Below are 18050 nucleotides of genomic sequence, written 5' to 3' on the forward strand. Positions count from 1 at the left end.
CTTTTAGCATCACAGCAACCTGCAGCCGCCACAGTATGACAACCAGCAAATGGATGGTGTGGTTCCCTGACCAGGAAAGGAACCCAGGCCATGGCGAATCTTAACCACTAGACCACCAGGACTGGCTTAGAAACCATCTACTAACTCCTAATATAGTATATGAGAATTTACTTCTCTTACACCACTAAACTCCATATCTTAACTTGCACCCCAAAAACATATATCCTTACAATATAGTTATATTAATTTTTGATGTATCAATAATCTATACTTACAATATGATCACTTATGAAATATTGTTCTCTGTAAGCTATATTTTATATTCTTCCATTTACTCTATGAGATCAGTCAAAATATTTTTCATTTTCCAAATACTCAAATGCCAGAAAATTAATCAGTCTTTTTTATCTAAAAAAAATTCCCGGAAACATCCTCCCCAGAACCCTCTGTCTTCCTGCTTCATTTGCACGACTTGCTCTCTGGGCCAGCTGCACAGCTGTAATCCCAGGACTTCTCTTCACTATCATCCTGGCAATTCCCTTCAACTCTCTGTGGTTAATCCCAATTTCTTATAGCCCATGTCTTCTTAAGAGCACCGCCTTCAGTAGCTTTCTGAGAAAGGGGTCACAGAAGATAATTTTTTGAATCCTTGCATGTCTGAAAATGAATTCATTCTACCCTCATATCTGACTAAAAGTCACACTAGGTGTAGAATTCTAAACAGTTAGTCATTTTCCCTCAGGAATTAAGACATTGTTCCATTGTCTTCTAGCTTCCAGTGTTGCTGCTGCAAACTCCATTGCCATTCTTATTCCTGGTGCTTTGAACATGAATTGTTTCTTTCCTCTGAATCCTCACTTTATTCATGGTATTCAGAAATTTCATAATGATCTGCCTTGATATAAGTCTTTTATCATTTATTGTGCTGAGAATCCCTTCTATATGGAAATTTGTTTTTCAGTATTAGGGAAGTTTTCTTATAATTTATTTTTATATTTCTTCCCCTGTAAGGCATTTAACTTTTCTCTATTTTCTACCTCTTTCGTCTTTTTGTTCTGCTCTCTAGAAATTTCCTCTAATTCTTCTGTTATTCATTCTAATTCTTTCAGTTCATTTCTTTCTATTTTCTTTCACATTAGAGGATTTATTCAACTAACTAGTAATCATTGGCTATCCATGTATATACTAGGATGAGGAGCTAAAAACTTGATGGACCCAGCTGTCTACTTCTAGGTATATACCCAAGAGAAATGTATACATATTTCACCAATAAGGTGCACAAAATGTTCATAGAAGTATTATTTTTAAGAACCCCAAATTGGAAACTATCCAGCAACAAGTGGAAATTGCTCATCAATAGTAGAATGGATAAATAATTGTGGTATTGTAGTGAATAAACTATAATTATGTAACAACATGAATGAATCTCACAAACATAATGTTGAACAAAAGCAATTTGACTCAAAGCATATAATTTAGTTTATGTAAAGTTCAAAAAAGGTCAAAATTAATCTATGATGCTAGTAGTCAGAATACTGGTTACCTTTGTTGGTGGCAGTGACTGGAAGACCATGTGAGAGGAGCTTCTATGGTACTGCTAATGTTCCATTTCTTTTTTTTTTTTTAATTTTTAAAACTTTAAAAATTTTTTTTATTTTATTGAGGTCATATTGGTTTATAACATGTGATTTCAGGTGTACATTATTATATATCAGTTTCTGTATAGATTGCATCATGCTCACCACCAACAGACTAGTTTTCATCTGTCACAATACATATGTGCCCCTTTACCCCTTTTGCCCATCCCCCACCCCCTTCCCCTCTGGTAATCACTAATTGTTCTATTTATCCATGTGTTTGTTTATCTTCCACATATGAGTGAAATCATATAGTGTTTGTCTTTCTCTGTCTGGCTTATTTTGCTTAACATAATACCCTCAAGATCTATCCATGTTGTTGCAAATGGGATGATTTTGGTTTTTTTTATGCCTGAGTAGTATTTCGTTGTATATATATATATATATATATATATATATATATATATATACACCACATTTTCTTTATCCATTCATCAGTTGGTGGGCACTTGGGTTGCTTTCACATCTTGGCTACTGTTAATAATGCTGCAATGAGCATAGGGGTGGATAGATCTCTTTGTATCATTGATTTCATGTTCTTTGGACAAACACCCAGTAGTGGAACAGCTGGATCATATTGTATTTCTATTTTTAATTTTTTGAGAAATCTCCATACTGTTTTCCACAGTGGTGGCACCAGCTTGCATTCCCACTGGCAGTGTATGAGGGTTTCCTTTTCTCTACATCCTCTCCACACTTTTCATTTCTTGTCTTGTTAATTATAGCCATTCTGATGGACCTAAGGTGGTAGCTCATTGTAGTTTTGATTTTCATTTCCCTAATAATTAGTGGCATTGAACATCTTTTCATATGCCTATTGGCCATCTGTATACCTTCTTTGGAAACATGTCTGTTCATACTCTCTGCCCATTTATTGATCAGGTTGTCTTTTTGTGGTTGAGCTGTAGGAGTTCTTTATATATTTTGGAAATTAACCCCATGTCGGATTTATGATTTGCAAATATTTTCTCCCAGTTGGTGTGTTGTCTTTTTGTTTTGTTCACGGTTTCCTTTGCCTTGCAGAAGCTTTTTAGTCTGATGTAGTCCCATTTGTTTATTTTTTCTTTTGTTTCCCTTGCCCAAGTAGACATGATATTTGAAAAGATGCTGCCAAGACCAATGTCAAAGAGTGTGCTGCCTATATCTCTTGTTTGAGTTTTGTGGTTTCAGGTCTTACATTCAAGTCTTGAATCCATTTTGAGTTAATTTTTTGTGTACAGTATAAGATAATGATCTACTTTCATTCTTTTACATGTGGCTGCCCAGTTTTCCACACACATTTATTGAAGAGACTTTCCTTTCTTCATTTTATGTTTTTGGCTCCTTTGTCAAAGATTAACTGGCCATAGACGTATGGTTTTATTTCTGGGCTTTCAATTCTGTTCCATTGATTTGTGTGTCTGTTTTTGTGCCAGTACCATGCTGTTTTGATTAGTATAGCCTTGTAGTATATTTTGAAGTCAGGGATTGTGATGCCTCCAGTTTTGTTCTTTTTTCTCAGGATTGCTTTGGCTATTTGGGGTCTTTTGTTGTTCCATATACATTTTAGGATTCTTTGTTCTATTTCTGTGAAGAATGTCATTGGGATTCTGATTGGAATTGCATTGAATCTGTAGATTGCTTTAGGTAGTATGGACATTTTAACTATGTTAATTCTTCCAATCCATGTGCATGGAACATCTTTCCATCCCTTTTTGTTTTCTTCAATTTCTTTCAATAATGTCTGATAGTTTACACTGTATAGGTCTTTCACCTCCTTGGTTAAGTTTATTCCTAGGTATTTTATTCCTTCTGTTGCAACTGTAAATAGGATTGTATTCTTGAGTTCTCTTTCTGCTAGTTTGTTATTAGTTAAAGAAATGCCACTGGTTTTTGTATGTTGATTTTATACCCTGCAACCTTGCTGTAGTTGTTCATTATTTCTAATAGCTTTCTGGTGGATTCTTTAGAGTTTTCTATATATAGAATCATGTCATCTGCAAACAGCGAGAGTTTTACTTCTTCCTTTCCAATTTGGATACCTTTTACTTCTTTATCTTTCCTAATTGCTCTAGCCAAAACCTCCAGTACTATGTTGAAAAGGAGAGGCAAGAGAGTTCTTGTCCCTGTTCTCAGAGGGATGGCTTTCAGTTTTTCACCATTAAGTATGATGTTGGCTGTGGATATGTCACATATGGCCTTTATTATGTTGAGGTACTTTACTTTTATACTCATTTTATTGAGAGTTTTTTATCATAAACGGATATTGGGTTTTGTCAAATGCTTTCTCTGCATCTATTGAGATGATCATTGATCATGTGATTTTTATTCCTATTTTGTTAATGTGGTGTACCACATTGATTGATTTGCAGATGTTGAACCATCCTTGCATCCCTAGTACAAATCCCACTTGATCACGGTGTATGATCCTTTTAGTGTATTGTTGTATTCAGTTTGCCAATATTTTGTTGAGAATTTTTACATCCATGTTCATCAGCAATATTGGCCTGTAATTTTCCTTCATTGTGTTGTCCTTATCTGGCCTTGAGATCAGGGTGATTTTGGCCTCATAGAATGAGTTAGGAAGTGTTCCATTTCTTCAGTTTCTTAAAATAGTTCAAGAAGGCTAGGAATTAAATCTTCTTTGAGCGTTTGGTAGTATTCTCCAGAGAAGCCATCTGGTCCTGGAGTTTTATTTTTGGGAGGTTTTTGATTACTGTTTCAATCTCTTTACTTGTGATTGGTCTATTCAGATTCTCTCTTTCTTCTTGATTCAGTCTTAGGAGGTTGTATGAGTTGAAGAATTTATCCATTTCTTCTAGATTTTATCTAATTTGCTGGCGTACAGTTTTTCATAGTATTCTCTTGTAATCCTTTGTATGTCTGTGGTATGCACTGTAATTTCTCTTCTTTCATTTCTAATTTTATTTATTTGAGACTTCTCTCTTTTTTTCTTAGTGAGTCTGGCTAAGAGCTTGTAAATTTTGTTTATCTTCTCAAAGAACCAGCTCTTAGTTTCATTGATCCTTTCTACTGTTTTTTTAGTCTCTATTTCATTTATTTCTGCTCTAATTTTGATTATTTCCCTCCTCTGCTAACTTTGGGCTTTGTTTGTTCTTCTTTGTCTAGTTCTGTTAGGTGCAGTTTAAGATTACTTATTTGAGATTTTTCTTCTTTGTTGAGGTAGACCTATATTGCTATAAATTTTGCTCTTAGAACTGCTTTTGCTGCATCCCATGAGTTGGCATGTTGGGTTTTCATTTTCAATTGTCTCCAGATTTTTTTATTTCTCCTTTGATTTCTTCATCAATCCAGTGATTGTTCAGTGGCATGTTGTTTAGTCTCCACATATCTGTGACTTTCCCAGCCTTTTTCTTGATGTTGATTTCCAGTTTCATGGCATTGTGGTCAGAAAAGATGCTTGATATGATTTCAAACTTCTTAAATTTATTGAGGCTTGCCTTGTCTCCTAACATATGGTCTACCTTTGAGAATGTTCCATGTGGACTTGAGAAGAATGTGTTTTCTGCTGTTTTTAGATGGAATGTTCCATATATATCTCTTAAGTCCATCTGGTCTAGTATTTCATTTAAAGCCACGGTTTCCTTGTTAACTTTCTATCTGGATGACCTATCCATTGATGCAAGTGGGGTGTTGAGGTCCCCTACTATTATTGTGTTGCTGTCAATTTTTCCCTTTAGGTCTGTTAATAGTTGTTTTATACACTTTGGTGCTCCTGTGTTAGGCTCATGTATATTCATAAATGTTATGTCTTCTTGGTGGAATCTCCTTTTCATCATTACATACTGCCCTTCTTTGTCTCTCATTGCCTTTTTTATCTTGAAGTCTGCTTTGTCTGATATAAGTATGGCAACACTTGTTTTCTTTTGCTTGCCATTTGCTTATCATCTTCCATCCTTTCACTCTGAGCCTATGTTCATCTTTATAACCGAGATGTGTTTCTTGGAGGGAACATATTGCTGGGTCTTGCTTTTTAATCCATCCAGACACTCTGTGTCTTTTGAGTGGAGAATTCAATCTATTTACATTTAGAGTGATTATTGATATATGAAGGCTTAATACTGCTATTTTATCTCTTGCTTTCTGGTTGTTCTATATTTCCTTTGTTTCTTTCCCCTTGTATTTCCGATTGCCATTTCAGTTTGGTGGTTTTCTCAGTTTTCTCTTTATTTATGATTTGTGGCTCTCGTCTGAATTTTTGTTTGGTGGTTACCATGAGGTTTGTATAAAAGATCTCATAGGTGCTGGCCCAGTGGAACAGCAGTTAACTTTGCATGTTCTGTTTCAGCGACCCAGAGTTCGCCAGTTCAGATCCCGGGTGCAGACCTACACACCACTTAGCAAGCCATGCTGTGGCAGGCTCCCACATATAAAGTGGAGGAAAATGGACACGGATGTTAGCTCAGGGCAAATCTTTCTCAGCAAAAAGAGGAGGATTGGTGGTGGATGTTAGCTCAGGGTTAATCTTCCTCAAAAGAAAAAAAAAATCATAGATGAGATAGTCCATTTTCTGATAGCCTCTTATTTTCATTAGCCTAAGAAGGTTCCATCCCTTTCCTCTTCTCCTTCTGAGTTATTTTTGTCACAAATTGTCCTCTTCTGTGTTGTGAGTTTGTGTGTAAATTGAAGTGTTTATAGTTATTTTTGATGCTTTCTTTCTCTTTGTCTTTTATGTTATGGTTAAGTGTTTATTTATCTATTCTGATATAGAGCTGTAATTTTCTGATTCTATGTGTCTATTTCCTTGCTCGAGGTTTTGTAAACCTTTGCTTTTTAGTTTCAGATGGGAGGGCTCCTTTCAACGTTTCTTGTAAGGCAGACCTAGAGGTGATGAACTCCTTCAGCTTTTGCTTATCTTTCTCCAGTGTATCTGAAGGATAGTTTTGCTGGAGAGAGTATTCTTGGCTGAAAGTTTTTGTCTTTCAGTATTTTGAATATATCACTCTATTCTCACCTAGCCTGTAAGGTTTCTATTGAGAAATTCGCTGACAGTCTGATAGGGGTTCCTTTGTAGGTTATTTTCTTCTGCCTTGCTGCCCTTAGTATTTTTTCATTGTCGTTGACTTTTGCCAGTTTTAATATTATATGACTTGGAGAAGGTCTTTTTGCATTGATATAATTAGCAGTTCTATTGGCTTAATGTACTTGTAAGTCCAGTTTCTTACCCAAGTTTGGGAAGTTCTCAGCTATCATTTCTTTGAACAAGCTCACTGCTCCTTTCTCCCTCTCTTCTCCCTCTGGAACACCTATAATCCTTATGCTGCTTTTCCTAATTGAGTCGGATATTTCTCAAAGAATTACTTCATGTTTTTAAAATCTTAGTTCTCTCTCCTCCTCCACCTGAAGCATTTTTATCCTCTAAATCAGTAATTCTGTTCTCCATAACATCAGCTCTATTTTTTATGGATTCTAGATTATTTTTTATCTCATTAACTGTGTTCTTCATATCCAGACTTTCTGCTTGGCTTTTTTTTTTTTTTTAGAGCTTCAATCTCTTTGTTGAAGTATTCCTTCTGCTCATTAATTTTATTCCTGAGCTCACTGAACTGTCTTACTGAGTTTTCTTGTAACTTGTTGAGTTTCTTTATGACAACTATTTTGAATTCTCTGTCATTTAGATTGTAAATTTCTGTGAGTTCAGGATTCGTTTCTGGAGACTTGTCATTTTCCTTCTGCTCTGAAGTGTTAATGTAGTTCTTCATGGTGTTTGATGAAGTGATCCTTTTCCAGCACATTTGTGGTAGTATCAGGTCACAGATTCCACCTGTCCCCACTGGAGGTACAAGGGGGAGCAGGAGCTGCGTTTTCTGATCCCATCCCATCTGCTGGAAGTTGTGCTGGTAGAGTTTCTCCATGTTTGTGCACTGGCCATAGCCTCTTGGCAGGTCATGCATGCATGCATGCACAGGTGGGTTGTTCTGGTAGGACTACTGCACTTGGCAGAGGACTGACCAAGCTGGTGCACTAGGTGGGAGGGGAGGGGCACTTTCTTTTCCATGTGGGCTGGCTCTGAGCTCACAGGTGGCTCAGATGAGTTGCTGCACTTGGTGGGGTCTCCTTTGTGGGGGCTGAGCCACATCATTCAGTGGGGAGTGTTCCCATGGGCAGGGCTGCTGCAGTACAGTGGGCACTCCCACGGGCTGGGCCACAACTCTGCAAGCATTCATCTGGGCTGGGCTTCCCCACCTCCTCTTACAGTTGCACCTCCATTTCTTGATCTGAGTGCTTGTTACACGGTTATGTTCAGTTTGTGAAAATTCCTCATGTTGTACACTAATAATTCGGTTGTGTGTGTGTGTATAAGTATATTCATATTTAATGAATATGTTTTACTTAAATAAAAATTTTTAAAAACTTATTGGAAGCTCTGTGTATGTGAGTGTAGCTTATAGATTTGAGGCTTCACTGTAGGGTAACCAAGCATAAAGCTTGAGAGAATCACCAAATGTCAATATCTAGATAAGTTTTTTCTGGGGTTATTCAAGGTTCTTCAAAAGAATCCTCCAGTATTCTGATTGGTTGTAAGTTAGAGAGGCTGAAGATTTCTGTGGTGGAAGTTTTGAGATTAGGCCAAGGAGCTCACAATTCTGTCTTCAGTATCATGACTCTTGCCTGCCCTTCGCTGTCCCCTGAGCCCCTCTTGAGTGAATCTTCTCAGAAGAAATATACCAGTCTCCTGCCTAAGGACATTGTTGCCTGTCTTTAAGAGGTTGAAGAGAGGATCAGGAGGTCCAACCTCTCTGTATACAAAGTTCACTCAATCTCCTATTTTTAGCCCCACAGCTCACCTCTGCCTCACAGAGAACTTGGTATGTTCAAGTCCTAAGCCTCTCTGGGGACCCTGGAAGGCCTGGCTTACTTCTCCGTGGCATTCTCCTCTGCTCTCCTAACATCCCTCCATTCATTTTTCATTTTCCAAAAGTGTTGCTTTCTCATCTGCTGAGATCTCAATCTTATTTCTTGACTTTGTGAACGTATCCATTTTATACACTCCCTTTATGTATTCCTTTAATGTAATTTTAGTGGTGACTCAGAAGGGAGATTACAAATGTGTGTGGCCAATCTGCCGCATTTAACCAGAAATCTAGTCATGAACTTTTTTTCAGAGGATGAACAATCTTTTCAGGGCCTCTGTCTTCTACCATTTCAAATTAAAGGAGCTCAATTTTTGATGTTATTAGTCACTATATTCATCTCTCTTAAAAGACAAATGTATAGACTTTTACAGAGTACTTGTTACATCTCCAAGTTTCTAATGCTTCTTAATCATTATTACTCCAAAGGGGTGGCATTTACTCAATTTTATTAACATGTAGACAATGGTTTTTACAGGAAACACTCAGGATTTGAAAGTCATAGTAACCTTGCTGTATATTATGAATTGAAAGTAAATTTTTGAATTATCTTTTGTGTTTCAAACTCCTGGTTTACCTAACAGTTTTGTTCCATTACTGTTAATAAATGAAACTGTTTTAAAAGATGAATTTGAATTTCGTGCTCAATCAACATTTATACATGCTAATTTCTGATCCAGTTTTTAAAATTAGATATTTAACAATTAAAATTAATATTAAAATTAAAGGTTACAGTAATTTGCTATTTCCCTATTTTAGACATCGGGCCAGTATTGATGTGTAGCTCTATTTAACTAAATACATGCAGCCAAACAATTCCTCTTAAGTGAATCCTATGTTCCTATCCAATTCAACTACAACCTGGAAATTTTACAGAAAAATATTCTAAAACCATAGAGGTAAAAAAGTTAAATCTAGAAAGAAATCAAATTTTGAAAATTAGACATTTCAGGGAAACAATAACGCTTTGAAGAAACATCTACACTAATTTTTGAAATATGCATAATATTCATGGGAATAACAATTAACTTGTGCTATATTCAAAATCAGAAACTAAAATTTAAACAGTAAAAATATCATTGAATTGTATTCTAACAGACATACAGGTCTTGTGAACACTTGCATCAGTACTATTCCAACTAAAGAAGCTTAAAGTGGGGCTGGCCCAGTGGCACAGCAGTTAAGTTTGCATGTTCCACTTCCGCAGCCTGGGGTTTGCCAGTTTGGATCCCAGGTGCAGATGTATACCCTGCTTATCAAGCCATGCTTACATGTGACATGCTTTATATGTGGCTGGCATCCCACATATAAAGTAGAGGAAGATGGGCACAGATAGTAGCTCAGGGCCAATCTTCCTCAGCAAAAACAGGAGAATTGGCAGTGAATGTTAGCTTAGGGCTCATCTTCCTCAAATTAAAAAAACAAGAAGCAGCGGCAGCAGCTTAAAGTGTCTTAACTTCAGAGCCAAAACAATTTCTCTACTTTCTTTACTTTCTAGACTTCTCACCTATAATGTTATAGAATTAGAATTAGCATTAACTAGAGGTAACTACCAAACTATAAAAACCTCCTTTAGCAATAAATGAAACACATTTATTCATTCACTTGGTCAACAAATATTCAATGTGTGTCTTCTATATGCCGGATACTCTAGTTGAGCTAGGAATACCGTGATAATCAAGTCAAAACACGGCTCCGTCTTCAACGAGTATACAGAAAAGAAAGGAAGACAGACAATAAAGCCAAATGTATGAGAGTTCCTCAGGTCAATGCCCACTGAACCTCCCTCATCATTTTTACTCTCCTAAGGGGACAGAAGTCATTAATAAATTTATGACTGCTATTCTTAAGACGAGAAAGTCACTATATACTTTTGTATATGTTTTTGCTGAGGAAGAATAAAAATCATATGCCGTGTTTTTGTTTTAGGATCCTTTTTTTTTGTTTTTTTAACATTGTATTTTTTTCCTTTTTCTCCCCAAAGCCCCCCAGTACATAGTTGTATATTCTTCGTTGTGGATCCTTCTAGTTGTGCCATGTGGGACGCTGCCTCAGCGTGGTTTGATGAGCAGTGCCATGTCCGCACCCAGGATTCGAACCAACGAAACACTGGGTCACCTGCAGTGGAGTGCGCGAACTTAACCACTCGGCCACAGGGCCAGCCCCTGTTTTAGGATCCTTCTGCTTTAGCCTACACATTCTGTAGTATGTATGATAAGAGGAAACAGGCACCAAGCACTATTCTAAGCACTTTATGTATACTTATATTAACTTGCTTAACTCATTTAGTCCTCACAGCTGTCCTGTGAGATGGATACCTTTATTACCCTCACTTTCAGATGTGGAAACGAAGGCACAGAGATTCCAATCCAGTCATTCTCACTCCAAACCACTGCACATCCTGCCTCTCACAATACAGTAAAAAATACATTTTTAAACGATGTAGGGGAGGGTTTGTTTGAGATCAAACAAGATTGCTTGCCTCTGAAAGGTTTAATGGGATTAAACCCTGGTTGCTGTGAGTGAATTTCCTTACCGGCCACAACCTCTACCCTAGCAGCCCAGGGAAAGACTGTAGGAGAGAATCAGAACATCCCTGCACTAGTTACCAGAGCAGTGGTTTGGAAATTCTCCACAGAGCCCCAGCAGCAGGTTGTACCCAGACCTCTCTATTTTGTGCAACACCATCAAAGCTCAGAACCACTTGACAAGTGAAACCCTATTACACATCTCCATCTCTCAGTTTGCAGAAATTCCCATTTTATTGCCCTTAAAAGAATCAAGCTACTATACAGTCTGCAAAAAAGGAAGTCACTCATGATTTAGGGCAGATGATGAACAAAACAATTACAAGGCAAGTACAGTAGTGCCCCCTTACCCATGATTTTGCTTTCCCAGGTTTCAGTTACCCTTGGTCAACCACAATATGAAAACATTAAATGGAAAATTCCAGAAATAAACAATCCATAAGTTTTAAATTGGGCACTGTTCTGAGTAGTGTCATGACATCTCACACAGTCCTGCTCCACCTGGGATGTGAATCATCACTTTGTCCAATGCATCCACGCTGTGTACGCTACCTGCCTATTAGTCACTTAGTAGCTTTCTCTGTTATCAGATCAACTGTCATGGTATTGCATGCTTGTATTCAAGTAATCCTTATTTTAGTTAATAATGGCCCCAAAGTGCAAGAGTAGTGATGCTGGCAATTTGACTATGCCAAAAAGAAGCCATAAAGTGCTTTCTTTAATTGAAAATGTGAAAGTTCTCGACTTTAATAAAGAAAGAAAAAAAATCATATGCTGAGGTTGCTAAGATCTATAGTAACTTTTATTACAGTGTATTGTTATAATTGTTCTGTTTTATTATTATTAATGTTGTTAATCTCTTACTATGCCTAGTTTATAAATTAAACCTTATCATAAGTATGTATGTATAGGAAAAAACATACTATTTTTAGGGTTTGGTACTATCCTTGGTTTCAAGCATCCACTGGAGGGGGTCTTAGAAGGTATCCCACCAGGATAAGGGAGCACTACTATATAGCACTATAGGACCATGTGTAAAGAGTACAAGTCAGATTTAAGAGGTCAAAAAAAGATTTCCAAAGGAAAATAATATCTAACATGAGACCTGAAGGATGTATAAGAATTTGCAATGTTGAACATGGGTGTAGCAAAAGAAGGAATCAAGAAAGCATACAGGAAGACCCAGAAATAAGAGAGAGCATGACAAAAACTAAACAAAGTTCAAGAAAGCCTAAAGCAGAGAAGTGAAACGGGGTTAAGGTATGAGAGAGAGAAAAACTGAAGAGGTAAGCAAAAACCAGATTGTGAAGATTATAATCACTCTAGAAGTGTGAATATATTGTAAGGATACTAGGAAGTCAGAGAACAGTTTTAAATGAGAAAAACAATCAGACTTGTATTAAAACAGAAACAAAATAGCAAGTCAGCCTCAGTGATGATAAGTGGTGAACAGAGACAGGAGGCAAAGAAAACAAAGTTTAAAAAGCTACTCCAGTAATCTAGATCAAGGGTAGACAAATTTTATCTGTACAGGGCCAGATGGTATTTTAGGCATTGTGGGCTATTTGATCTCTGCGACAATTACTCAGTTCAGCTGCTGTTGCACTGAAGCTGACTTAGATGTACACAATAAATATGCAAAACACAGAGCCTGCTGTGCTCCAGCGATTTGGCCTGCAGGCAGTAGTTTACAGACCAGATGAGTGCAATTGGTCAGATCAGGTCATTAGAAGCAGGAATTGGGAAAAGTACACATATCCAAAAAATACTAGAAGGTAGAATCCAGAAGTCTTGGTAATTGAAAATGTGGGATCAGTGTGAAGATGAAGATGCACAAGAATTCCAAACCCCAACTTAGAACTCTAACTACTGGCTGGATAAGAATGGCAAGAGAAGGGAAAGAACTAGGGTAAGGGAGGTGAGACCACATTCTGTTCACATTCCACTCACCAAGTGGGAAGTCTGTGGAAAAGGATTCTCCTCCCACAGGAAGGCGCTTCAAGTCATATAACAATAGGAAGTTCCATAACAACCTTCTCACAGGTAGGGGAATGAATAATTAGGGAAATTAATATAATACACATTTAAGTCTATATGACTCCAAAGCTAAATGTTGATGAGATTGGTTGTTTTTGCTACCAGTATAAATAAAAGGTATTGAGATATCCATATACCCATATATTCTTATTCCTCTACATCTATGAATCGGTCCATGTATTTCATATGGATTATATATATCTATATTATGACTCAGGTAACTTTATTTAAAATAGTTTATTTCTTTGAAGGGGAAACTTTTAAATTAAATCTTTATTTTTATTAAAGTAATACTTACAAGGCTAATAACAAAACAACTCTTCACAGCCTCATCCTTCCTTACCTTGATTCCTACTTCCTAGTTATTTCTAAATAAGATGTGCAGAGTGCTTTCTTCAATTTTAGATGCTGTCCATTCATTTCTTACTGTTGAAGATTAGGAGAGCTTGCTTATTTAGCCTTTCTGTGCTTCAGTTCCTTCACTTGTAAAATGGGAATGATAATACATTTACCTCATAAGGATCAATTAAGTGTGCATGTGTAGTCCTTAGAATAATGCAAGACACACAGTACATACTATTAATGATGATGATTATTACACCACAAAACACACATACACACAGTCTCCCAAACCATAGATTTCCCCCTATATGTTTTCACAATTCTAGTTAAATCAGTGTTTGATGTTTAGAGTGTTACATTTACTTAAATATTGTTCCCAGCTAAGTAAAGTAGTAAACAATGATTATATCTCCTTTCTTAGAAATTTTGTCCTAGACCTGTAATTGCCTCATTTTTTTCATTCACTTAATTTTCTCTGTATCTATTACTAACTCACCTTGAAACTCCCTCTAAGTGTTACAGATCTGCTCCCAATGTACTCAAACACAATAAATACTGGTTTCTCTTTTTCCCCACCCGTGAAGATGTCTATACCAGTTTTTTTGTCATCCTGCTCCATTCTGGTCTAGTTGTTTTCTAGACCTGATACGAATTGTCATCCTGGAACATCTCTTAATTATCCTAGAATTCCCTTTACTTCTCTCTGTATTGACTATCCTGTCTCCTGACACTGCGGATTCCTCTTTTTTGATTTACTCATTCATCATAATACAGTACATGTCCTCCCATGCTTCCTGAGAGAGGGGACATGGGTGATACATTTTTTTTGAGACTTTGAAGGTCTGAATATATCTTCATGCAGTGCCCTTACACTTGGTTAATAGTTACGCTAGGCATAAAGTTTTCTGTTGAAAGTGACTTTCTCTCACAACTTTGAAGGTTCCATTATCTTCTGGGTTCCAGATGAGCTAGAAGTTGCTGCTGAGGCACAATGTCATTCTGACTCCCATTCTTTTATGATCTGTTGTCATCATTCCCTCTACTCTCTGCTTAACTAAAGCTTTAATCCCAAATGTTCTTTTGATATTGTGATTTATCATAAGAAATATATATATTAGACTCTGCCCCTGGTTCCTGACACAGGGCTCCTGAAACCCTTATAATTTCCTGGGTGATAGCAGTGTCTTTTGTTCTAATGAGGTGACTCTGGGTGGGCTCCTGGATGAGGGCTGGTCACTAAAAGAATAAGCCATGATTAGAAGCTTGGAATTTTCAGCCCTGTCCCCATTCTCTTCAGAAGGGAGAAGAACTGAAAAGGAGTAATGATCAATTATGTCTATGTGATGAGCCTCCATAAAAATCCCAATACTATGGGGTTTGGAGAGCTTCCAGGTTGGCGAAAACACCCACATTGGGAGAGTGCTGCACCTTAACTCCATGGGGACAGAAGCTCCTGCACGCAGGACCCTCCCAGACCTCGCCCTATGTATCTCTTCATCTGGCTGTTCATATGTATTCTTTACCATATCCTTTAATAAACTAGTAAATGTAAAATAAGTGTTTCCCTGAGTTCTGTGAGTTGCTCTAGCAAATTAATCAAAGTTGGGGAGGGGGCCGTGGGAACCTCTGATTTGTAGCCAAGTCGGACAGAAGTTGTGAGTAACCTGGGGACCTATTACTTGCAATTGGCATCTGAAGTGGGGTGGGAACATTCTTGTGGGACTGAGGCTTTAACCTGTGGGATCTGACACTCTACTTCCAGGTAAATAAGTGTCAGAATTGAATTGAATTGTAGGATACCCAGCTGGTGTCACAGAGAATTGCTTGGTGTAGGGAAAAAATCTCCATACATTTGGTAACCAGAGTTGAAGTGTTTTGTGTGAGTAGATAAAAGAGACTCACAGGAGAAACACACATGGTAGACTGAACTGAGTTCCTCTAAAATTTAGTTCTGAAATTTTATGATAATGTTTTTTAGTATAGGTGCTGATCACTCAGAAGATCCTTTCAATCTAGAAACGTGTCTATTTCAGTTCTGGGAAAATTTTTTGTATTATCTATTTGAGAATTTTCTTCCCCTCCACATATTTCCTTTTTCTGGAACGTCTATTACTGGATGTTAGGCTTCCTGCATGAACTGTACTCACTTTTCTATTTTTCCTTTGTTCTTTTGTACTATTTTTCTGGGAAATGGCCTCAACTTTATCTTCCAACTTTTCTACCGAATTTATTTCGGTTATTTTTATTTTCTGGTTCTCTTACTTTTTCATCTATAGCCCTATTTAAAAAAATTAGTATCCAGTTCTTTTTATATCTTTAAAAAGTGTTCTCATGATTCTGGTATCACTTCTTTTTCTCTTTCCTTTTTTCTCTAGGTCTCAAATATTTGATGATCTTCAATTAGCTGTTTACACTTAAGAGAGAGACACTAACATGCTAAATGCAAGTTCAGTGTGCAATGAGTGAAGTTTATTGAGTAGTGGTTACCACTGTAGAGGGGTAGCCATCCATTTCACTTCCAGTATCCTTAGGTCTTTTCTCTTTAGTCAGTTTCTGCAAAAAGAAATTCCAGTCTTCTGTTTAGAGATTATAAACCTGACCACCAGACTTAATTTCCATTATTAGTACTGTATTTCACTCCACTCTTATTTGTGCCTGGTCCTCCAGAATCCAGAACTTCTCTGGTTCAGCCTCTCCAGAGGGTGAGTGTCAATCATCTTCTGTCAGAGGAAGATAAGGATAACTGTGTGGCCATATGGAATAAGGAAGAAGATCTGGGAGTAGGTCTACTGCCCCTTATGCATATGCTCAAACAATCCTGTTTCCAGTTCTGCCTCACACCTGCTGATATACCTGATGCATCTAATTCCTGAGTCTTTCAGAAATTAAATACAGGGGTTTTAAACAGGGAGTTCACTTGTTTCCTACCGGCATTCCCTACTATAGACACTTACATTTTTACTTTCTTCACTTTCCATTCACTATCCAACTTTCAAAATTGTGTTAACAGCTCTCATTTACTGTAGTCTTTCTTCCACTCTTTTAATCCTTGTGGGCTGACATCTTTTTCTTATTTATTGTAATTTTAGAGGAGTTTCAAAAGAGATCAGATAGAGATCAATGCACATATTCAAACTGTCATCTTTAATAAGGAGTCTCATCTGTCATGTACCCACCATTCAGCTTAATAAAACATTATAAATATAGCTGAAGTCATCTCTGTGCTTATGATTAACCTTTTTAAATTTTCTAGTTATAAAATCATGTCATTTTCAAACGCTTATTTTTGTTATTCTAATATTAATTAGAAAATATCAAAGAAAAACAAAAGAAAAAAGTTTTAAAGTAAAGATAATATTAATTAGAATGTTTTACTCATCTTAGCAAATATATCTCAAACAGCATGTTAAGTAGTAGTAAAAGAGGTTATTCTTATTGTTTCCTTTTTGGTGGGGGACTAAATTGAGCTTCATCACTGAAAATAATGTTAGACCTTAGATTTAATACATTCTCTCAATTAAGAAATTTTAGAAAACAATTTTCATTGGGAATATGTGTGAATTTCCTGTGTACTACATTATGATTTCTCCTTTTTTTTCCTACTGGTATGATTTAAGAAAATAGCTATAGTGAAGTATAATTTACATACTTTAAAACTCATCCATTTTAGGTGTATATTTTTAGTAATTAACTACTTTAGTGGATGTCTAGTAAATTTATAGAGTTGTGCAACCATCATCACATTCAAATTTTAGAACGTTTCCATCACCTCAAAAAGAAGAATGGCAGTAAATTTCTGTTCCTATCCCCCAGCCAGAGGCAACCACTGATCAGCCTTCTATTTCTATAGATTTGCCTTTTCTAGAAATTTCATATAAATAGAATCCCACAAGATACAGTCTTTTGTGGCTGGCCCCTTTTACTTAGCATAACATTTTTGAGGTTTATCCATGTCGTAGCATGTATTAATAGTTTTATTGCTGAGTGACGTTCCATCGTAAGGATATAACATATTTGCTTATCAACTCACCAGTTGATAGACATTTGGACTTTTTTCCAGTTTTTGGCTATTTGAATAGTACTGCTATAAACATTTGTGTGTGCTCTTATGCTTTTTTTTCTCTTGGGTAGATGCCTAGGAGTTGAAATGCTGAGTCATATGGGAAGTACATGACTTTTTAAGAAATTGCCAAACTATTTTCCACTTTCCATTCCCTCTAGCAGTGTATGATGATTCTAGTTCCCCCATGTCCTTGTCAACATTGGAAGGTCGGTCTTTTGAATTTTAGCCATTCTAATAGGTATATAGTAGTATGTCATTGCGGTTTTAATTTGTACTTCCCTAATGACTAACAATGTTGAGCATATTTTCATGTGCCCATTAGCCATCCATTTACCTTCTTTGGTGAAATATCTATTGAAGTCCTTTGCCCATTTTTAAATTGGCTTTTTTGTCTTCTCATTGAGTTGTAGTAGTTCTTTATATATTGTAGATGCAATACTCCATTATATATATGATTTGGAAATATTTTCTCCCAGTCTGTGGCTTTTCTTTTCATTTTTTAATTGGATATTTTGAAGAAAAGTTTTAAATTTTGATTAAGCTCAATTTATCAATTTTTGCTTTTATAGCTGTGTTTCTAAGAAATCTG

General features: G+C 36.6%; 1 protein-coding gene across 2 annotated transcripts in view; it reads right to left on the reverse strand.

Annotated features, from left to right (window-relative positions):
• Nucleotides 1–18050, reverse strand: part of PHTF1 (putative homeodomain transcription factor 1) — a 48861-nt gene that overhangs the window by 24464 nt on the left and 6347 nt on the right. The window lies entirely within an intron of this gene.

Source organism: Equus asinus, chromosome 16, assembly GCF_041296235.1.
Source record: "Equus asinus isolate D_3611 breed Donkey chromosome 16, EquAss-T2T_v2, whole genome shotgun sequence".
Taxonomy (NCBI): Eukaryota; Metazoa; Chordata; class Mammalia; order Perissodactyla; family Equidae; genus Equus; species Equus asinus.